Source organism: Cnephaeus nilssonii (genome assembly GCF_951640355.1).
Source record: "Cnephaeus nilssonii genome assembly, chromosome: 21".
Taxonomy (NCBI): domain Eukaryota; kingdom Metazoa; phylum Chordata; class Mammalia; order Chiroptera; family Vespertilionidae; genus Cnephaeus; species Cnephaeus nilssonii.
The window spans coordinates 10304414-10325482 of record NC_137092.1 but is presented as its reverse complement, the minus strand read 5'-3'; the positions used below and the strand labels follow the sequence as shown (position 1 = coordinate 10325482).

The window sequence follows — 21069 nt, the reverse complement described above, 5'->3', positions numbered from 1 at the left end:
TTTGTGGAAGAGCCACACTCAAGGGGCCAAAGAGCCACATGTGGCTCGAGAGCCGCAGTTTGCTGACCACGGCACTAGACTAAAAGCCCCTTGTGTATGAAACTGAAGGTTACTCGTCTTGGTCTCCTCCAAAATGCCTGGCACATAACAAATGCTCAATAAATGTTTATTGAATTAAACGAAAAAGAAAACATTCACTGCTTACCAATTCTGCCCTCGTCCCAGGAGAGAAAAGTATGAGTGCGAAGTCATGCTCTATTAAGTGCAAAAATGAGGACAAATGCCATCGCAAGGCTGGTAATTTAAGAATACGGGGACTCGGGAGTGAAGCCTCTCCACAAAGGAGAGCTGCTTACCAAGCACTTTCTATATCAAGGTTTGCTGTTACAATACCACAGAATAGCCCAAAGCCTTGCTATTTTAATCCCAACTTTTCCAGGATCAAAGGATAAAAAACTCTCTAAAAACCACAAATAGTCACTCATGATATTTGATCTCAAAAAGTTTGTCGTTTAACCTATTTATATTTGAGGTAGGAGAAATTGGGAATTAGAAGTAGGCTTGTTATATTTTCTGGATCTGTTCAGGGTTTTGGCTGGGGGGCGGGGGGAGAGAATGCCCCCATTCACAAGCAATATATCATATCCCTGTCCTTCCCACTGACAGAACCAATTATCTGAGGCACATGGGGTCAGGCAGGTGTGAAGCAAAAATATAATCTTTATTATTCATGAGGAAGGTGTTTGGAGAAAGTGGTTTAGATCTGTTAGCAAGTGTGCTTGCTAGTAGCCTGGCCCAGATTACATTTGCGCTCCCCCGCCCCCCACCATCCTCTTACCGCTGATGTAAGGGCCTGACTCTTAAAACTGGAAGGCAGGGCAGAACAGAGGAGACGGAGTGCATGCTGCCTGCAGGCAGGCAGATCTCAGGGGAAGAGTGAGATGGGCAGACATGCGCACACCCAGTTTGGTCTTCCAGATAGAAAGTCACTCCTCTTTCCTGGAATATGAAGGAAAGGGTCTGGAAATGTTACTCTAAGGGTGGTCCCTCCACACAAAACAATGAAGAGCAGGAACTAATTGTTCCTGTCAATATATGACATTTTACAACAGATGTCCCCTATTGCCAGTACCTTGTAAGTAATTTGAATTTTATCTCTTAGAAATGATTTATTAAGTCCTTTGTGCCAAGCACTATACTAACAGCTTTACAAATGTGTCAGCTCATTTGATCCTGAAAATAACCTGATGAGGGAAAACAGTTTGGCATCTCCTCAATAAGTTAAACTTGGAATCACCATATAATTCAGCAATTCCACTCCTGGGTATATGCCCCAAAGAACTGGAAACAGGTGTTGAAACAAAAACTTGCACATCAGTGTTCATAGCAACACTATTTATAATAGCTAAATGATGAAAACAACCCAATGTACACCAACAGATGAACAAGTAAAGAAAATGTGGTATATTAAGAGGAAAGACATACTGATAAATGGTACAACATGGATAAACCTTGAAAACACTGTGCTAAGTGAAAGAAGCCAGACACAAAAGGCCATCCTATATAATAAAAGGCTAATATGCAAATCAACTGAACTGCGGAACGACCAGTCACTATGACGCGCACTGACCACCAGGGAGCGGATGCTCAACACAGGAGCTGTCGCCTGGTGGTCAGTGAGCTCCCACAGGGGGAGCGTCGCTCAGCCAAAAGCCGGGCTCACGGCTGGCGAGTGCAGTGGCAATGGCGGGAGCCTCTCTCGCCTCTGTGGCAGCACTAAGGACCCCTCAGTGGACACCCCCTGAGGGGTCCCTGACTGCAAGAGGGTACAGGGAGGGCTGAGGGACTCCCCCACACCACCACCAGTGCATGAATGTCATGCACCGGGCCTCTAGTAGATTATATGACTCATATGAAATGTCCAGAATAGGCAGATCCATAGAGATAGAAAGCTGATAGTGGTTGCCTACTATCAGAAAGGGAGTTGAGAAGTCTGTCAATGTTGAACTAGAAAATCACAGTACCTTCTCACTTCAGTGGAATAATCAAAGCCTGCTATCAGAGGTCACGTGGTAGAGAGGAAAGAATGCTGCACTTGCCCTCAGAATTCTTTGGTTCTGTTTCATCTCTGTCTCTGTATGACTCTTGGTGTGTCACCTTAACCTCTCTGATCCTTGGTTGCACCATCTGAAAAATGGGGATAATAGATACTTCGTCTACTTTACCCCAGTGGATTGCTGTTAAATTAAAATGAAATAAAGTATATAGGTATCCTTTGAAAACTATGAAATATTATGTAAATACTAGAGGCCTGGTGCATGAAAATCATGCATGGGTGGGGGTCCCCTCAGCCCAACCTGCACCCTCTCCAATCCGGGACCCCTCGGGGGATGTTCAACTGCCTGTATAGGCCCGATTCTAAGGATCCAGCCTATACGGGCAGTTGGACATCCCTCTCACAATCCGGGACCACTGGCTCCTAACTGCTCACCTGCCTGCCTGATTGATCGCCTCTAACTGCCGCCCCCCACCCCCGCTGGCCTGGTTGCCCCTTACTGCCCCCCTGCTGGCCTGGTTGCCCCCAACTGCCCCCCTCCCGCCAGCCTGGTTGCCCCTAACTGCCCCCCCACCTTGCCAGCCTGGTCACCCCCAACTGCCCCCCCTGTGGGCCTGGTCTCCCCACACAGCCTGCTGTTTGGTCGTTTGCTCCCCTCACTAACCTCCCTGCCGGCCTGGTCGCTCCACGCAGCCTGCTGCTCAGGCATTGGGTCGCCTCTCACTAACCCCCCTGCTGGCCTAGTCGCCCCATGCAGCCTGTTTGGTCGTCTGTTTGGTTGTGATAGTCGCTTAGGCTTTTATTATTATAGATAATTTATCTCAGTTCTGTGTGTACTTTTTTTGCAAACTGAAATGAGCAATATTACTTAATCTATTTTAAATTCAATTTTTACATATCAAGTTTATGCTATAATTATTTTTCTTGTTCCTTCTATGTTTACAACAGAAATGTTAACATTCTAGCAATGATTCAAGATTCCTTTATTAGTGCAGCTTGTGAGTCAGCTACCTTTTTTAAAATATCATTTATTCATTTCTTTCATTCCATTAGTTTTTATAAATTTCACTCAATTCATTAACTTTATTCAAGAAGTCTTTATTGAGTCCCTACTATGAGCAACACAGTGTTAAGTGTGGGAGTGAAGGAATAAAAAGAGACACACAATTCCTGTCCACAAAAAGCTGAGTCTGGTGAGGTTACAGACACACCCTTAAAGAGTCAATTAGGATATGATGTCATCAAAGCTCTAAAGGACCTGTTTACAAGGTACCACACTGGGGTGGGGGGGGGGGGAGTTTTAAGGGGGTGGGGAGGAGCGTCTAAGGCTGTATAAGAGCAGGCTTCACAGAGAAACATCATATCAGGTTGGAGAATTGCAAGAGAGTGTAACATGGTTAGAATCCATGTGGCCAGAGGAGAGACTGGAGAAGCTGGCAGGAACCAGGCCATGGAGGGCCTCAAAGTCACACAAAGGAGTTTGGTCTTTATCCTGTAGATGTCAGAGTCATGGAAGGTTTCTAAGCAGCAGAGAAATACAATCAGCCATACCCTGAGGGCTCTTCCAAATTATAGAGACTTTGCTCTTCGAGATACTTCTGCTGGACACTAAGAACATTTGGGTTTTGGGGGATCAGGCGGGGAGCATGCCCTCCCTTAATACATCTCCAGAATTTTCATGATAAAGCAACTTCTGGGCTGGTGGATCATGTTTGGGGTTCATGTGGCAACTCTATGTTCTTAAGTGTCTGTAGAAGCAACTAGGAGTTCCTGAAGTTTCCAAATAAAGTCCAACAGCATGAACCATGTTTCTGATCCCTGCCCTTTAGTTTACAGTGTCCTCCCTCGAAACCTCTCTGATACAAGCTGATGGGAACTAGGATGCCCTGGCTCTCCCAGGAGCCAACAGGGCTCTATGCTCCTTCTGCTTAGAACAGATTAAGGATTCTGGAATTTTCCTTTGGCCCCTACATAAGATCCCAAAACTTTTCTCGTTTTCCTCCCATGACAGAGGTCACCTAGGCCTTAAACATGCCTTTAGAAAACACTATTCCAACCCTCCCTTTTCCCTGGTTGAGTTGAAATGGAAAAACCAAATCTGCAATGTTTTCTCCCAGTGTCCTGGGTGGAGGGCCAGGTAGCATTAGAGACAACAACATTTGAAGAGAGACTAGCTGCTGTGTGACATGCCCTGAGAAGGCAGAAGCAGACTTTGGAGAAAGTAAGTTGACTGCAAAGCTATGCCTCCAGAGATGCCGACTGAAAGGCCTGCAGTCATCAGACGCTAATTAAGAATTTAAGAGCTTTGTTAAATGAAATGTCCCCTTTATTTCTTTCTGACTGACATTTCTTGGGTGTTAATGCTGAAAAGCAGGGGCTTGTGGCTAATACATGATATTCTCATACATGAGTAATAATTAACTACCTCCAGCTTCCATGGTTACAACACCTGATCAGGACTTACCCCGCTCTTTTCAAAAACAGAGCAGGTCTGAAACTTACCCTTTTTAACCCATTTCCCTTTACTTGGAAGATCAGCACTACAGACCATTCAAGTCCTGAGCTCCTGGGAATCCTATTAAGACCAGAGCGAGCTCGGTAATGATCTGCCTGCAGAAAATCCAGGCTCTGCCTCTCCTCCCCAGTCCCCTCCTCTGTGACAGGGCCTTGTCTAACGGCGTGAAATAATGTGCCGAAACATGGAAGGAACCTGAGTTCTCCCACAGGCTCTCTGGGATGAAGGGGCACTTCTCTCTCTTGGTGTCTCTGCAGTGGGGACCGCCTGGGACACTGCCCCGCCCAACAATTCCACGGGGCAGCAGGAAGGATGGGGAACATGATTGAACCCGGGATAGTAGGACGCATCACCTCACTGACTGCTCGGCACCCAGTCCAGAGATGTAATTAAGGTAAGTAAGGCTGTGGTCCTACAGGAGGAGCTTGTAATTCAGTGTAGTACTTGGAGCCCGGTTATAATTATTAGAATAGAAATTCGCGTACAATGAATTCTTAATTAGCTGAAAACGAAGTTCAAGAGAGGACACCAGCAATGGCAGAGCACAGATAATACCAAGAGCTCATTTCAGATGTATGCTCTTTTTCATCCCGCATTCATCCAGGGCAGTGAAGTTACTCTCTAATGATAATAACAATTCATATTTGTCATCACAAGAACAAAAATTTTGTAAACTGTGTATGATAACGGGTGGTAACTAGACATATGTGGTGACCATTTCACAGTGTATACAAATGTCAATCATTATGTTGTACACCTGAAATTGGTATAATGTCATATATGTCGATTGTACCTCATAATAACATTGGTGTTTATGCATGGCCCTTTCATATACATCAGTGGTTTCAAGGATGTTTTTTAGCATCAGATACATTCTAGTAGTTTCAAACAAAACTTCCTTTGGAACCTCAGTAGATAAAGCAGATAAAAGAGGAGCTGCCCTGGTATAGCCAGGAGGGTGCAGAGCCCCCGGGGTACACCTACCTTCCTCCCCCTTGTAGCTGTGGCTCCTGAGGAACTGCCATGGAAGTCTGGAGCCCCAGGAACACAGTTTGAGAACCACTGACATACCTTAGCTCCTGACTCTCACATGCCTTGTGAGGTAGACACGTCAGCGATCGACTTCCTTACTTTACAGATAAGAACAGGTTCAGGGAGGCTGCGTCACACAGGTAGTAACCAGTGGAGCTGGAACTTGAACTCGATCTTCTGATGCCAGATACAATATTCCACCTAAATGTAAACCCTGCCTTCGCTCACTTCCCAGTCTACCCTCTCATGGTGGGATGCCATGAGAAGAGGCTTCGCCAGAGGAGAAGTAAGGGATACGGTACACGCAGTAGGTTAAACAGAGAGAAGCCTCCACATTGTTGAGCTGTCCTTTCCGCGTTCCAGAAGTGACGAGTCAGCCACAGCCTGACGATGGCAGTCAGGTTGGAATGAGAGCTGTTCTCTTTCACTGATCACCTTTAGCGATTGGAATTTCAATTTCTGTCCCTGCTTGGTTATGTCTAAATATTTAGGCAGATCTGTACAGACTGGATGTGATGTCTGTTTGATGTGGTGCATGTATTTATGCATTTTGATTGTCAGCCTGTGAGGAAACCAATGCCACAGACAGCAGATGTGATCTGACAGTTCCCGAAGCAGGGCTCTCCCTCTCCCCAGCACTCCCTGCCCCTCTCGGAGGCAGAGCTGGACTCTCCCTTTGGATCCCAGACTCCTGGAGAACTTGACATTTTACTTCCAGGCTCATTTTCTGTGAAATCTTAGGCATACCCAGGGCTCCAATCCCTTTCCCAAACTCTGGTGATTCTCAGTTCTGTGTCCTCCTCCCTATCCTTTCTCTTAAGTTCCAGACTCACATTTTTAATTACTTAGACTACTAGAGGCCCGATGCATGAAATTCGTGCAAGAGTAGGCCTTCCTTCTCCCGGCTGCCGGCACCAGCTTCCCTCTGGCACCTGGGACTCAGGTTTCCCTCGCAGCCCCGGTTTTGTCTGGAAGGTTGTCCAGAAGGACGTCCGGAAGGACATCCAGTCTAATTAGCATATTATGCTTTTATTATTATAGATGGGGACTGATGGACAAGGATTGCCTTATGAGAAGGCAGCAATCAGGGATGGTCAAACCCAGACTCTGACCCACTGACTCTCTTCCGTGAGGTGCTCGCCCCACTTCCCTCTAAAGCAGCAGGAATGACACAAATGAGGGGCTGAGTTTGGACTTCACCCCAATAGAGGCACGTAAATAGACAAACAGCGGAAACCTCTAAGGCAAAAAGAAAAAAAAAATCAGAGATAAAAGTACCCAGACAGCTGAGGAAAGCCACTGCTAATAAAAGAAAGGTAATAAACTGAGCTACCCATACTACCCATATACAGATAAAAAACTTAAAGTAAGTATAATACTACCAAAGAGGAACACATAGGATATTGTTATCATGAGGTAAATATAACAATTTTTTTTAAAATATCAAGTAAAAATACCAGTTAGGAAAAGTATAACCGTTTAATTAAGGAACTCAATTGAAGAGATCACAGAACAGATACATACAAATTTGAATTAGTGAACAAAAGATTAGGTTGAGGAATATCTCACAAGGTATCAGGAAGAAATAAAGTGAGGGGGGCGGGGGGGGGGAGAAAGAACTGGAAAAGGTAAAAGTAATGAAAGCCAAAAATAGAAATTTTAACATCCAATATTAGGGGTCCCAGAGGAAAGAAAACAGGTTAGCAGAGGGAGAGGTGGTGGGTGTACCTGGGTCCCAGTGAATCACACCTCACAATGTATTGGTAGTCCCCTCTCACATGGACGCTGAGCTTGATTGCGAGCCTTACTTTGACCAATGGAACGTCAATAAAAATGAAGCAAGCTGAGATGTGCTAAGTTCATGTGCCTTTGGCGGGGGGGAGGGAGGGGTACATATATGACCATGTGACTCATTCTAACTAATGTAACATCAGTACATTTGAAGCAAGCAGAGACTTAACAAGCACTTGGGCACACTTCCCGGACCATGTGAGGAAACCTGGTCCAGCCTTCTTGAGGATGAAGGCCCGAGAGAGAGAGAGAGAGAGAGAGAGAGAGAGAGAGAGAGACACGCTGGTCATCCCAGCTTCTGGCCTCCGCACTGTTGTATGGGGGGTTACTTCCTGGACAGGAAGCAGGAAGAAGAGGCACCATAACCTTTGCTTCTGTGACTATCCATTTCACGCCTCCTCAAAACAGGCTTCTAGACTCACATAACATTTACACACCAAACCCTCTGTGGCCTGGATTCTATCCCCCCTGTCTCTCAGTAACGTCAGGGCAGTCAGGGAGCCATCCAAAAAAGAGAAGTGAGCTTCTCTTTTTAAATCTTGAAAAGGTTCTCTTCACTCCTGACTCTCCCTCTGAAGGGGGGCTGGCTACATGTCACCAGGCACCACCGTCTGGAGCCTGAGCAGACCCCTCCCAGTCTCAGCTTCAACACCTCTGTGAAATTCCCTCCGTTTGAGGGCAAATACTTATTAGCAATTAAAGTCTATGGCTCTTAGAACTGTCATCTGTTGTCTTCCCTCTGTAGGCGTCTGCCTGGTGGCTTCCCTCTTGTTGGCTCATTTTGCTGTTAGTTGTTGTCTCTATTTCTGTTGGGGGGCATCTGGGAGATTAAAAACCACACCATCATAGCCACCATCTTGCCTCTATTCTCCTTCTAGCTCCAATAAAAAAAAAAATCTTATCTACAGGTCAGTTCTCTAACACGAAACAAATGAGATGATTCCTCGCTCAAATACAGTCCAGAGCTTTCTTTTCCCTGTTGGACAACAACGAAATCCCAGAGACCCTCCACTATTTGGGGCCCCTTCTTATGCAACCTTGTTTCTCATGTCACACACAGGAGGACAGGTGAGGCTCCTTCCTGCCCCTGCCTCTGCCCAGCATGTCTCCATAGCCCATCCCAGCCTTCCCCTCTAGCGGTCCGCATCGGCACCATTCTCAGGGCCCGGTTCAAGGCTTGCCTTTCCCCAGCCTGCCCCTCCCGTCCTCTCCCCTCTCCACACCTCATCACCGTGAAGTTACATTTATCGAGCACTTATATTTAAATACCAGGCTCTGCAAAATGCTCTACATACATTATCCTAGTCAATCCTGGCAAGAACACTGTGAGCCACTACAATTACTCATTTTAAGAAAACTGAAACTTAGAGGCTAAATATAACAAGGACAAGGTCGCCTGGTGGCAGAATTGGGATTTAAACCTATCTTGTGTCTTCAGAGAATGCTCTCCATCATTTTGCTGCACAGGTCTGAGAGATGGCAGCTGTTAATTTTTTTAGTGAACATCCTTCCAGACATTTCTTTCACTTTTTAGAAATGCATTCATCCCCTTCCTCTCTCTTTCACACACACACAGAAAAAGGTAAAAAAGTTTTGCATAAATTTTATGTAAAATTTGCGTAAGTCACTCCCTTGCTTCTGAAAGTTATTAGCTATAGAACCAGGAGCAGTCCTGTCCAGTTCGCCTTCCAATTAGATTTTAAATTCCTTGGTGGCCTCCTGCTTCTGGATATCTCCCTTCACTGCAATGAACTCAGGGCTGAGCACTTAGCAGGTGCATTATAGATGCTTATTGATGGACTAAAACACAAAGGATGCAACTGAAACAGGCCAAGTGCAGATACAGTTACCAGTAGGTTGTCACCAAGGCTAAGGGGCCGGGAGAAATGCCTGTTCTCTCTCCAGTCACACATTTCTAGGTGACTGTAGGCAGATACTTAGATGGGGGGCAGGGGGGGGGGAGAAGAAGTGCAATTTCTGTCGCTGCAGCGGTCAAGGAAGGCCAGGCATGTCCATCACGGTCATCAGCCCACCCCCCAAGGAGCGAGGTTCAGAGGAGAAGGGAGGTAGCATCTACCAGCTGCTCAGGGCTTCCTGCAGAAGCCAGACCACACAGGTACCCAGGATAATTGCTAGGGGAGGAGGGGGCCGGAGCAGGCCGGTCCTTGTGCTCACCCGGCAGGATGTGAAAAATTCAGCTGCGTTCTTTTTATAGTTTCAATCATCCGTGGTAATGAAGATTCTGCAATTAGAACTCAGCTGGCAGTTGTGGTGGGGACGTGCGAGGCAGAGCAGAATCCCAGGTCTGCAGGAGGGCAGGCCTGTTTGCGGGAAGTCTTGAAAGCGCCGCTGGGAACGAGTGAGGTGATGTAAGGACGAGAGCTATTTTTATGGACCATTTTCTCGCCATAATCTCTCCTTAAGTAAGTTCCACGTGGGCATGATAGCGCTCCCGTTTTATTTTGACTACACGCAGCTCTCAGTCATCTGTACAAGCGGAGGGGAGTGTGAGCACAGGTGATGGAAACAGCAACACCGCGTTGATTTAAGCCGCCACTAATTTGGAACATAGGATCCTTTCCCCGAGGCCTGATTGGAGTTTACTTGTATGTATTTTATGAAGGAAGCATTTGTTGAAAATATCCAAGGTGGATTATTAGCCTACTTAAGAGGACATGCTGTTCTCAGATACGTAAGCATAATGATAAGGACATTTTTATTGAGCGCTTATTCTGTGCTGGGCGCTGTGCCAAACACTGTACCTGTATTATTACCCATGACCCCTTTGCTCACCTTAGTCGACAGGCACTGTTCTCAACCCCATTTTACAGGCAAGGAAATGGGCCTCTTGTCCAAGGTCACCCAGCCAGGAGGTGGCAGGTCCTGGCTCTAAACCCAGCAAACCTGCCTCGGCCTCTGGCTCTCAAGTTTGAGGGTCCTCGAATCACAAAACAGCCCTGTGGCCTCTGCATGGCAGGGCTGTTAGCACGGGGAGCCATCATCAATGATTCTCCAAATCTTCGCAGCCAAGGATGAGGGGGCGGCATCAGCTTCTTCTAAATTATGAAATGCCCTTCTCATTCCCTGCGTGTATATGTACCTCCTGGTTCCTTCTCTATTGAATTTAAAGCTCTCACTAAAACGCCTACACTATGACAACCATTCTGTCTTTCCAAATTATATTATACAAACAGAAAACACATCTGCTCAAATTGACATTTCTATCCTGACAAATTTATCTGGTGAGCTAGGCCGATTCTTCCTGTCCCTTCTTCAGCTATATCTCTGGGGCCACTTGTAGAATACAGACGGCCAAGTGCGGGGCACTGGAGGACCCGTGAAGATGAGAAAAAGAGAAAGAATACGTCCTGCTTCTCATTGCTCCAGGAGTAGGAAACAATGACCTGCTTTATACTTTATGTTTTTATTTTTTGTTTTTTATTTTATTTTTTGCTTTATATTTTAGAGGAGGAGGTCATATGGACAGGCCCATTCAGGAACATGTGGACTTAATTCTGTCATACGAGGAGAGGTATTGTTCTATGGATCTATGTTACTCTGATAAAATGTGCCGATATTCTAGATCAGGCACAACCATTACAAAAGATGAACACACAAACACACACACACACACACACACACACACACACACACACACACAGAGTAAGTGCATAAAATTAATATCTTGGAAAACCCCATTCTCCTGGTACCCTAATCCTAAAAATCAATTGTCAAAATGTGAAATTCCATCTATGTTTGTAGCAATGATCATGCCACAAGCCTTTCTAAATGGCATTTAGGCCCAGCCGGTGTGGCTCAGTGGTTGAGTATCGATATATGAACCAGGAGGTCATGGTTTGATTCTGGTCAAGGGCACATGCCCACGTTCAAGACTCGATCCCAGTAGGGGATGTGCAGGAGGTAGTCGATCAATGATTTTCTCTCATCATTGATGTTTCTAGCTCTCTCTCCCTCTCCCTTCCTCTCTGAAATCAATAAAAATATATTTAAAACTAAAAAATAAATGGCATTTTAGTGCCAACCCTAGAAATTCATAAACTAATGATGCTTCCCTCTGAAGGTGAGGCCAGAGAAAGTGGCTTGAAGCTGACTTCAAGATTCAAGTGGTTACTACTAAAATAAGGGAAGATTTTGGGATGCTTTGTAAAATCAAACTCACTAATACTGCACACATACAAACTAATTTTATGAAAGACAAGACATTGAGAAGAACGGCTAGTTTGACATTACTTTGAATATTTCATTTTGCAGAAAGGCTGCTATGTTATAGCAGAAAGAGAAGCCTAAGTGTGGTTTTAAACACAGTGAACTCAGCCCCTCCGTGCAGATTATCCAGAACAAATCTCTAGTCTCTGTGGAGTTGCTCTACCTTCCTTCAGTCTACATCATTCAGTAGATGAAGAACACAAGTTATTTCCATTCAAACAAATCTATGGTGGAAAAAATCACCAATTACATTCTGCACAACTATCTGCAGCCCTCGTTTTGTGATCATCTGCTCTTCTGAATGATATCTGCCCGTAATCACTGCCATGTGTGTGACTCATCCAGAGCTGACTGCCCACAGGTCACACTGGTAAGTACTGGCATGCACATGCAGAGGTGAGGGAGAGGTGAATGTTTGCCTGACTTCACTTCACGTAAGTCAGGTGGTGGCTTGAGTTCAGACCTCTGTGGTGGTAGATGCGTCTGGAGTTTGACTGAGTCCTAGACTCGGGGTGGGGGCCAGGATGTGAGGGATGGTCTGAAGAGGTAGACTGAGGGGGGAAGGTGAGGCGCAAGAACCAAATCTGTGCTGGATATAAAGGGCTGCGGCAGGGAAAGGTAAAACGAACAGCCGTGCAGAGCTGCCACCAGCCCCCGTGGCGGCACGGTGGGAACTGGAAAAAGATGTGTGTATGCAACCTGTGCCAGGGTTCCCACCTCAGCTGGATCTCGGGCCCCTCGTGTCCCCTGGGCTGGGTGCTTGTGTTCAGGATACAACCGGGGCAGCCAGAAAAAGCCTGGAGAGATCCTCTGAGGGATGGCCTTGGGAACTTTGGGAAAATGTTATAAAAATAAAATTAAGAGAAATATATATGTAGCATTAAAAACATATAGGAAGAGCCTAGCCAGAGTGCTTCATTGGTTGAGTGCCATCCTGTGCCCTGAAAGGTTGCTGGTTGGATTCCCGGTCAGGGCACGTATGGAAGGCAACTGATCAATGTTTCTCTCTCACAACAATGTTCTTCTCTCTCTCTTTCTCTCTAAGCATGTCCTTGGGTGAGGAAAAAAAAAAAAATATATATATATATATATATATATATATATATATATATATATCACAAAAGTAACCACTTTTGATACTTTCATAAACATTCTAGAAAAAAAATTATGAATGTAATAAAATTTATGACTGTGTGTCTAATCGTCCTCATCACATATTTTGAATTTACACAGTGTCCTATTATACATACTTTCTGCACCTTGTTTTTCCACTTCATGTATTTTGAAATAATTTCCTATCAGTGTATGTTGACCAACTCCTTTCTTTTTACGGCTACATGGTATCCCACCACAGAGATGTACTCTTGTCTAACCAGTGTTTTGTTATTGGCTATGTGGACTCTTTCTGGTCTCTTACTATTTTGGTACTTCAGCAAATGTCTGTTATATCTCTCTTGGTATACTGCTGGATGAGGAGAATGAAATGGAATCACGGTGCTCTGCCCACTTTAGGGCGCTGTGACCTAGCAGCCAAGGTGGGAAGCCGGCCTGACAGATCCCTGGCCTTCCTCAAACCTGACTTACAGATAGTAGCTGGTGCTAAGTGCTCAGTGGGCTCTGAGGACAGAACAATATGGGCGGTGCATTGGAAACGCATATCTTGTTTCTCGTGTGTCTGCCTCAGTCTGCAGGTCCTTTTCTAAAGAGATGCATAGGTGGCACAGAGCTCACCCCTGCAGTGCCCACCCTCACACCAGTCATGGGATGGAGAAAGCCCTCCCTCTATTTACCCCACTGGATGGACGACAAGGCAGGTGAAGTTGCCAGAACAGCACTGAATACAGACCTTGAGGAGCAGCTGTGGACCAAGTTCCGCTTGGCGAACCTATTTCCATGAGATGGATCTTTTGAGAATCCTCTATGGTTACGACCCATTTCAGAACTTCTAATACTTTCTGTGAAGGGTGGCTCTGTGGGCTGCATTATGCCTGGCGCTCCTGCCGGATTTCCTAAATTGAGAGATTGAGGGAGAAGTTACGTTAATGGCCTCCCTTCTTCCTGGAGGTTCAATCAAATGATAAGGAAGCAATCTGCATAGTAATTACAACACCCCTCCAAGTGAATCCCCGTGCTGCAGCGGAGGAGAAGAGCATGGAAATCATATCTGTAATGAATTTCAGACCCACCAGCTTCTAAATCACAGAGAGGTTAATTCAGCCGGCACCATTACAATCGGAGGTGGCAGAATATGCTGGTCCCTGGGAGAGCTCACGTTGTTCTCAACAGCAGAGAGCAACAGGAAATAAACTGTCACCTGGACAAAGCTTGTGCTGACTGGGACCTAACCCTGGGATTGCTTGGTAAGGACTTCATGAATGTACCACTGACCACTCTCAATTATGGATGGAAGCCTTGCCTTTTCCAGCATTTGAGCAGAAAATATAATGGCCAGAGTCCTTGCCCCAAATCCTCAAATCAAAGGGTCATAAGACTAATGGATATAATGGTGTTAATGGGTTATACTTTAGGAGAGTTAGAGGTGTTTGTGGGGAAAATACATATTTGTAGCCTTTTGAGAGCGTCCACCCACAGAGCTCCACTGGTACCTCCCTCAGCCATCTCAGTCTGTGATGCTGAGAGGACTCATTCATTCCCATAACCTAGTGTAGCATTTCTCGTGTTCTTATTGGTAGCGCAGACAAAATTAAATGAGGTCTTTCCAAGAGGAATCAGAAGTTTGAGGCTCAAGAAAGAAAATGTTTAGATTGAGAAAAAGATTGGGAATTGCAAGAATAATAAAAAGATTGAACAACCAGGGACAGGGAAAGTTCTCAGACAGAGAGGAGAGGAGAGGAATCTGTTACCAGAGGACACAAGGATAACTGTGCACCCAGGTTCACCATTCAGACTGCAAGAGGTGAAGCTTAAGCATCCGGGCGGAGAGAACTGCTGTCTGTTGTTCTGTTTCAAGCAGAGTTACCTTTGTGATAACAAGACTCTCTCACCACTTCATAGACCTGTTTCTTCTACTTCCTAGTTTGGTATGACGCCCAACTCCCCCCTGACATACACTTTGGCTCTTAGCCTCCTGAATAGAGGCTGAAGATGTTTCTTAGTCCCATGCACCAAAGAGCAAGAAGGTGGGTGATCAGTACTCTCCCAGTGCCCCACCCTGCTCCCAGACCAGTACCACTCAACATTACGCCATGTGCCTATTTTGTCCTGTGCTTCATTGCTGCTACCCCCACCAAAATCCTGATGGTTACCTCAAATTCACTGAATACTTTGGCACCTAGCTTCATATAATTTGTTCTCTCTTCTCCAAACTCTGCCATCTTCCTAGAAAGTACCCTGGGGGAGGGGGGATGTAAAGGGCCATGTGATAGAGGAAGAGTCCATACACTAGACATCTTGGGGAAGATGTGGGGAGCATGTTCATAATAGGAAGTTTTTCATTCTCAGCCAGAGCTAAACCAACCAGCAAGTCCCCACACCCCCATAGTAAGAGAGTCGTGGGGAATAGCAGCGTTACAAGGATGCGGAAGGTGCAGGGCAGAAATGGCTGCGGTTCCTGCTGGTATATCTATCGCAGCTGGGAAGCAAGTCAGTTGCTCAGGGACCAGTAAAGAGGACACCAGTAGAGGGGGGTCCCAGCAGCACTCTCCCTCCATCACGTGAGTTCCCCCTCCACCAAGTGTAAATTTGTGGAGCTACACATTCACTCTGAGATGGGGGTTCTGGGAGACTTTTAGCCTTGATTATTTGTAGCCTCTGGATTGAATGTTTGCTATACATTTTACCTGTAACAAGCCCTGCCTACAGTTATACTAATAGAATGTGTCAGGTGGTAGGGCAAGGCACTGCTTGCCCCATTTAGCAGCAAGTCGCATCCGTGCTTGCTCGAGGTTGGTGATCATCCTTAACCTGCAGCTCTCTTAGAGAGCTGTAACTTTGAACTTGAACAATGCTCTTCTTTATCCCACTGTATTAATTTCTACCTCTATCTAGTATGTCCTCAGTATATTCATTTGTGTGTGTGTGTACAATATAACAAACATACAGAAGGGTTTTTAAAATAAAGATGTGATTTAACAATTAGTAAAGCAAACCCCTGTGTAACCTACCTGTCGAGACATAGAACTTCACTAACATCCTAAAAACCTTTTCTGATTTGTAAGTCCCTCCCTTCCCTACAGGCAAATACTTACTGGGTTTTTATAGTATTTACTTCCTTAATTTACTTTATAATTTAAGTTCTAAAAAATGTCTAATTTTGCCTTTTAAACATTTTAGTGCCAATTACATCATGCAGTATGTGTCCTGTACTGCTAGGCTCTTTCCACTCAATATTATGGCTAAGATTCATGTTCTATGCATCATTTAGCTGCACTTTTCCCCTCCTATTTCTCACAGTACAACATTTCATGGTCTGAACATGCCATAATTGGTTACTTACTCCACTCTTGATAGATATTTTAGGGTTGTTTCTGGTTTGCAGCTATTATTCCATACTGCTATGAACATTCTTAAATATGGATCCTGATGCACATAAGCATGTTTTATGGGAACTTATACCTTAAAAGGGAATTGCTGGGACATAAATTATGCATTTCTTGTCGTTTACTAGATAATGTCAACCTGCTTTCTGTAGGAATTATGCCGATTTACAGTCCCGCCAGCGGAGTATCAGAGCTCTTGGAGTTCAATGTCCTTGCAATGCCCGGTGCTGGCTCTCAGTGTTTATGAGTGTGATTTTCGTGTGCAAATCCCTGCTCACCAATGGGGCTGAGCACCTTTCTGTGCTTATTGTCTACCTGGGTTTCTCTTCTGTGGAATGCCTGTTCAGATTCTCTGCCCATTCTTTTATTGTGTTGTTTGTTTTCTTGTTGACTTACAGGTTTGTAGGACTTTTTTTATGTATTCTGGATACATACCCCTTTGTTGTTTAGACTCATTGCAAAAAATTGTTCCCATTTTGAATCTTGTGTTTTCTCTCTTTAGTGATAAACTTTAATAAAAATATGTCCTCAATTTAGACACAGTCACCTTTTTAAAATGTTTTTTAATGGCAAGTGCTCCAATATCTTGTTTGAGAAATCTTTCCTGATCCAGAATTCATAAAGATATTCTCCTATATTATCTGCTAGAAGCTTTATTGATTTGCTTTTCCCATTGGATCACCTGGGAATGATTTCTGTATATAGTGCACTGTAAGAATTTATTGATCAATTTTTAAAGGATTCTTCCATTTTTGCTGAAGTTGAGCTTCTGCACCCTTGGTTCTACATGCCTTAAATTTGAGGTTAACCAAGGTGGCAAGTCCACCAGACACCTAGACAATGCAGTGATCTACCAGGTCTTTAAAATATCAAAAGAATTTATATATATAACACAATTTATACATGCAACACACACACACACACACACACACACACACACACACACACACACACACAAATAACAGTGATAGTCATCTATCAAGAATAGAAAAAGGGCCCAGCCAACATGGCTCAGGGATTGAGTATCAACCTATGAACCAGGTCACAGTTCGATTCCCAGTCAGGGCACAGGCTCGGATTGCAACTTGAGCCCAAGTGTGGGGCATGCAGGAGGCAGCCAATCATTGATTCTCTATCATCATTGATGTTTCTATCTCTTGCTCCCTCTCCTTTCCTCTCTGAAATCAATAAAAATATACTTTAAAAAAAAGAATAGAAAAGGGTATCCTTTTACAAGGAGATAGAAAGATATGATGGTGAGAATGATGCTGTTTTTTTAAAAAATATATATATTTTGCCCTGGCCGGCTTGGCTCAGTGGATAGAGCATCAGCCTGCGGACTGAAGGGTCCCAGGTTCGATTCCGGCCAAGGGCACATGCCTGGGTTGCGGGCTTGATCCCCAGTAGGGGGCGTGCAGGAGGCAGCTGATCAATGATTCTCTCTCATCATTGATGTTTCTATCTCTCTCTCCTTCTCCCTTCCTCTCTGAAATCAATAAAGAAATATATTTTATAAAAAAAATATATATATATATATATATATATATATATATATATATATATATATTATTGATTTTTTTACAGAGAGGAAGGGAGAAGGATAGAGAGTCAGAAACATCGATCAGCTGCCTCCTGCACACCCCCCACTGGGGATGTGCCCACAACCAAGGTACACACCCTTGACAGAATCGAACCTGGGACCCTTGAGTCCGCAGGCCGACGCTCTATCCACTGAGCCAAACCAGTCAGGGCAAATGATGCTGTTTTAAGAGAAGGCAAGAGACAAGAAATCTGAAGGACTGGTTGTTGACAGAAATGTCAGGGGTCTAACATTTGGTAGGTGCAGTGGATGTCAATTGTTTTTCCTGAACAGAACAAGAAGCCTCCTCTTAAAGCCTCACTCAAATGTTTGCTTCATGAGATCAGGGCCAAGTTGGTCTTGTTCATTACTCTGTCTTCTCCACATTTGGCACAGTGCCTAGCACAGCACACATACTCAATAAATGTTTGTCGAATGAATGAATGAAATACTCCTTCTAATACCATGGTTCAAACTGGAGCTATCATTTTTATAAGGCTACCTACATATCCTTAATGATAATAACTTTTGTTGCATACTTACTATGTGGTAGACAAGATGGTAAATGATTGACATTTATCATATCACTTATTCCTTGAAACTACATTGCAAGGTTTTCAAGGTTCCAAGCTGAACCAGTAATGACAGTAGCTAATGATTATTGTTGCATGTACCACATAAAATTCTTTACATGTTTTATCACATTTAACCATCATATAAAAAACCTATAAAGTAGGCACCATTATTATCCCCATTTTACATACAAGGAAACTGAATTAAAAGAGCTTAATTAATTTTCCCAAGGTCGTAAGCTAGTAGGCAGGGGACTCACTGTTTGAACCTGTTACCCACCATGCTATCTGCCTCTCCTAAGACCCTCTATCCCTTGTCTCAGAAAGAAACACCTCAATAAGCAAGGTCAGTTAGAGCCCTTCTCTGGAATTTTTGAACTTGAGACTATTCCTTTCTGGTGAGGGACGTTGTGAGGCTATGAGCCAATGACAGCCATAACGCCATGGGGTGGCAGATCCATCTGCCATAGGAGAGTGAAGCTGGCTGGCAGAGAAAAGCACACAGACAGAAAGAGTAAGAATTCTCGTGGCTCTTGCTCTCACTCTCCAGTTCTTCCTTCTGTTGTGAGAACTTTTCAATAAATTACTCCCATTACTCCTTTGTATTCTGCCTAAGCTAGTTCAATCGGGGTTCTTGCCACTGGCAACCAGAATAATCTAACTAATAGAGAAGGCTGGGGTGTTCACCCAAAGCATCAAAGCACTTTGGAGTTTAACACAAGCTGTGTTTCCTGACTTTCCATTTGGTGCATGAATGGAGATGGTGACCTTTATAAAAGTGCCCTCTGTGGGCTTATAAATGAATAATAAGTCTGATCTTGTTTTGTCAGATGCTGCAACATCTTTGTAACTCTTTCCAGTGAAGGGGGTGGCCTGAGATATGCTCTTCTAAATATTCTTTTAAACTAAGTTGTGTGTGTTTTCTACCTGCTGATCTAATATGTCAAAATGGGGACTCTGCAATAGCTCTTCTGGGCAAAATGGTCATGAGTCCTGAACTCCCACAAATAGATATGATGGTTATCTCTCTTCACTGGGTTTTTGAGACTATTCTTTACTTTCTTTATAGCTGAGTCTCAGTCACCTTATTTACAAAATGCAAGGAAACCCAGCTGGTTGTGGCTCAATGGTTGAGCATCGACCCATGAAACAGGAAGTCACAGTTCTATTTCCAGTCAGGGCACTTGCCTGGGTTGCAGACTCGATCCCCAGTGGTGGTGGGGGTGTGTGTGTGTGCAGGAGGCAGCCAATCAATGATTCTCTCTAATCATTGATGTCTCTATCTTTCTCTCCCTCTCCTTTTCTCTGAAATCAATAAAAATATATGTTAAAGAAATGCAAGGGACCTTAAGCACCTTTGGTGTCCTTTCCAACTCTGAGCTTGGTCATTGAAACTGAATCTAATATTAACTCAGAGGTATTGGTCATCGTTTGCTTCATTGGTCTTGTTGCTGGCTTGGAAGAGATAATGCCTGTCATTTCATAGTGTGGAGATCTCTCTTTCCTAGTTCACCTCTTCCATATCTAGTCCCTCATCCTCCTGCCCTCTGCAGTGTTCTGCAGGATGGAACACTAGCCCTTGGAATGCTCATTGACAATGGATTTATTGATCAAATGTATGTTCGATCCCCCACGGGGACGCACAATGTAAAAGCTATGAGAAATGTTTGTAAAGAAACCTGTGTAACCTACTTTACCCTAAGATTTTCCAAACGTATTTGGTCACAAAATTCTCTTTTTGCAAAAAATGCACATTAACATCCCATTTTGGGAACTGCTGATTTAACACCTCCCCTCTAGGTCTATACAGTAGAGTAGACGTCATGACTCCTTAGTGTTAAGTGTACATGAAATGTAATGATGTTGTCTTTAATTGTCCCACTTCCTGGGTGTAGCTTTTTGTGAATTGAAAAGTGATTGTTTGGAGATTGTGATTTGGTTTTATTACTAGGAAGCATCGTATTACTCCTCTCCCTGAACTCTCAATGGCTATAAAGATTCTCTTCAGTTGACCAGAAGAGGGAAGCAGAGGATCTGGGATGGTATCTGAGGCCCCTGTCTCTCAGAGCTTGCCTTGACTTATTCATCTCCCACTCAGAGTGGGCCATTCACATTTCAATCATACCCTCTGCAGAAAGCGAGGCCCCATTGTGGGACACCACCATCTCACACCATTGTGTATTTCCCAGAGCTTCCATAGGAAACAGGTTTCCTTAAAGTTGGGGAGCACCAGGAGGAGACTGAGAGAGGCAGCAGAAAACCCTGAGGCACAGCCAGCAAAGGAGCAGACCTGGAAGTCACAGCAACAGTTCTCAAGAGCTGAGTCCTCCTCACAGTGGTGTGTTTGCTCCCACTGACCCCTATGAGAAGCCTCTGCTCAGCGGGGCTCAGAGCAGAGCAGTCACCTGCCAGGGCATTAGCCATAGTAGTCTTAAATGGCAGACCTATGATCACCTCTGTTGCTGTTTTGGGTGACATGGTATTCTTTTGGGGTAGTATGAGGCTTGGGTCCAAGGTTCTGAACATCAAATCCATTCTGCCAGAGCTATGCCTTTGCCCACAGAGAGCATCATGCTCAGAGGACAGGGCCAAACAAATGCATGCATTTCACTATGGTATTTTGGCCTCAAACTTACTCTAAGCCACTGAAGGGTTACTCTAAAGGCAAAACTCAACATTATACGTAGACTGAGTAACCTCCTTGACACCTTTCCCCCTAAGTTTATACCTCTTTCTTGGGCTTCTATATTTTAACTTTGATGGCAAGAAGAGATGAATCCAAGCATGCTAAGGAACTG

The 21069-nt window shown here is 44.5% G+C and overlaps 1 long non-coding RNA gene across 1 annotated transcript in view; it reads right to left on the bottom strand.

Moving 5' to 3' along the window:
* Positions 1–9599: 9599 nt before the first annotated feature.
* The window catches only part of LOC307093202, a 98300-nt gene continuing 86830 nt past the window's right edge, over positions 9600–21069 (bottom strand). The window contains exons 3-4 of the long non-coding RNA XR_013812946.1: positions 13468–13630; positions 9600–9881 (exon numbers count right to left, since the gene is read on the bottom strand). This is a non-coding gene — a long non-coding RNA (uncharacterized lncRNA). The remainder of the gene's footprint in view (positions 9882–13467; positions 13631–21069) is intronic.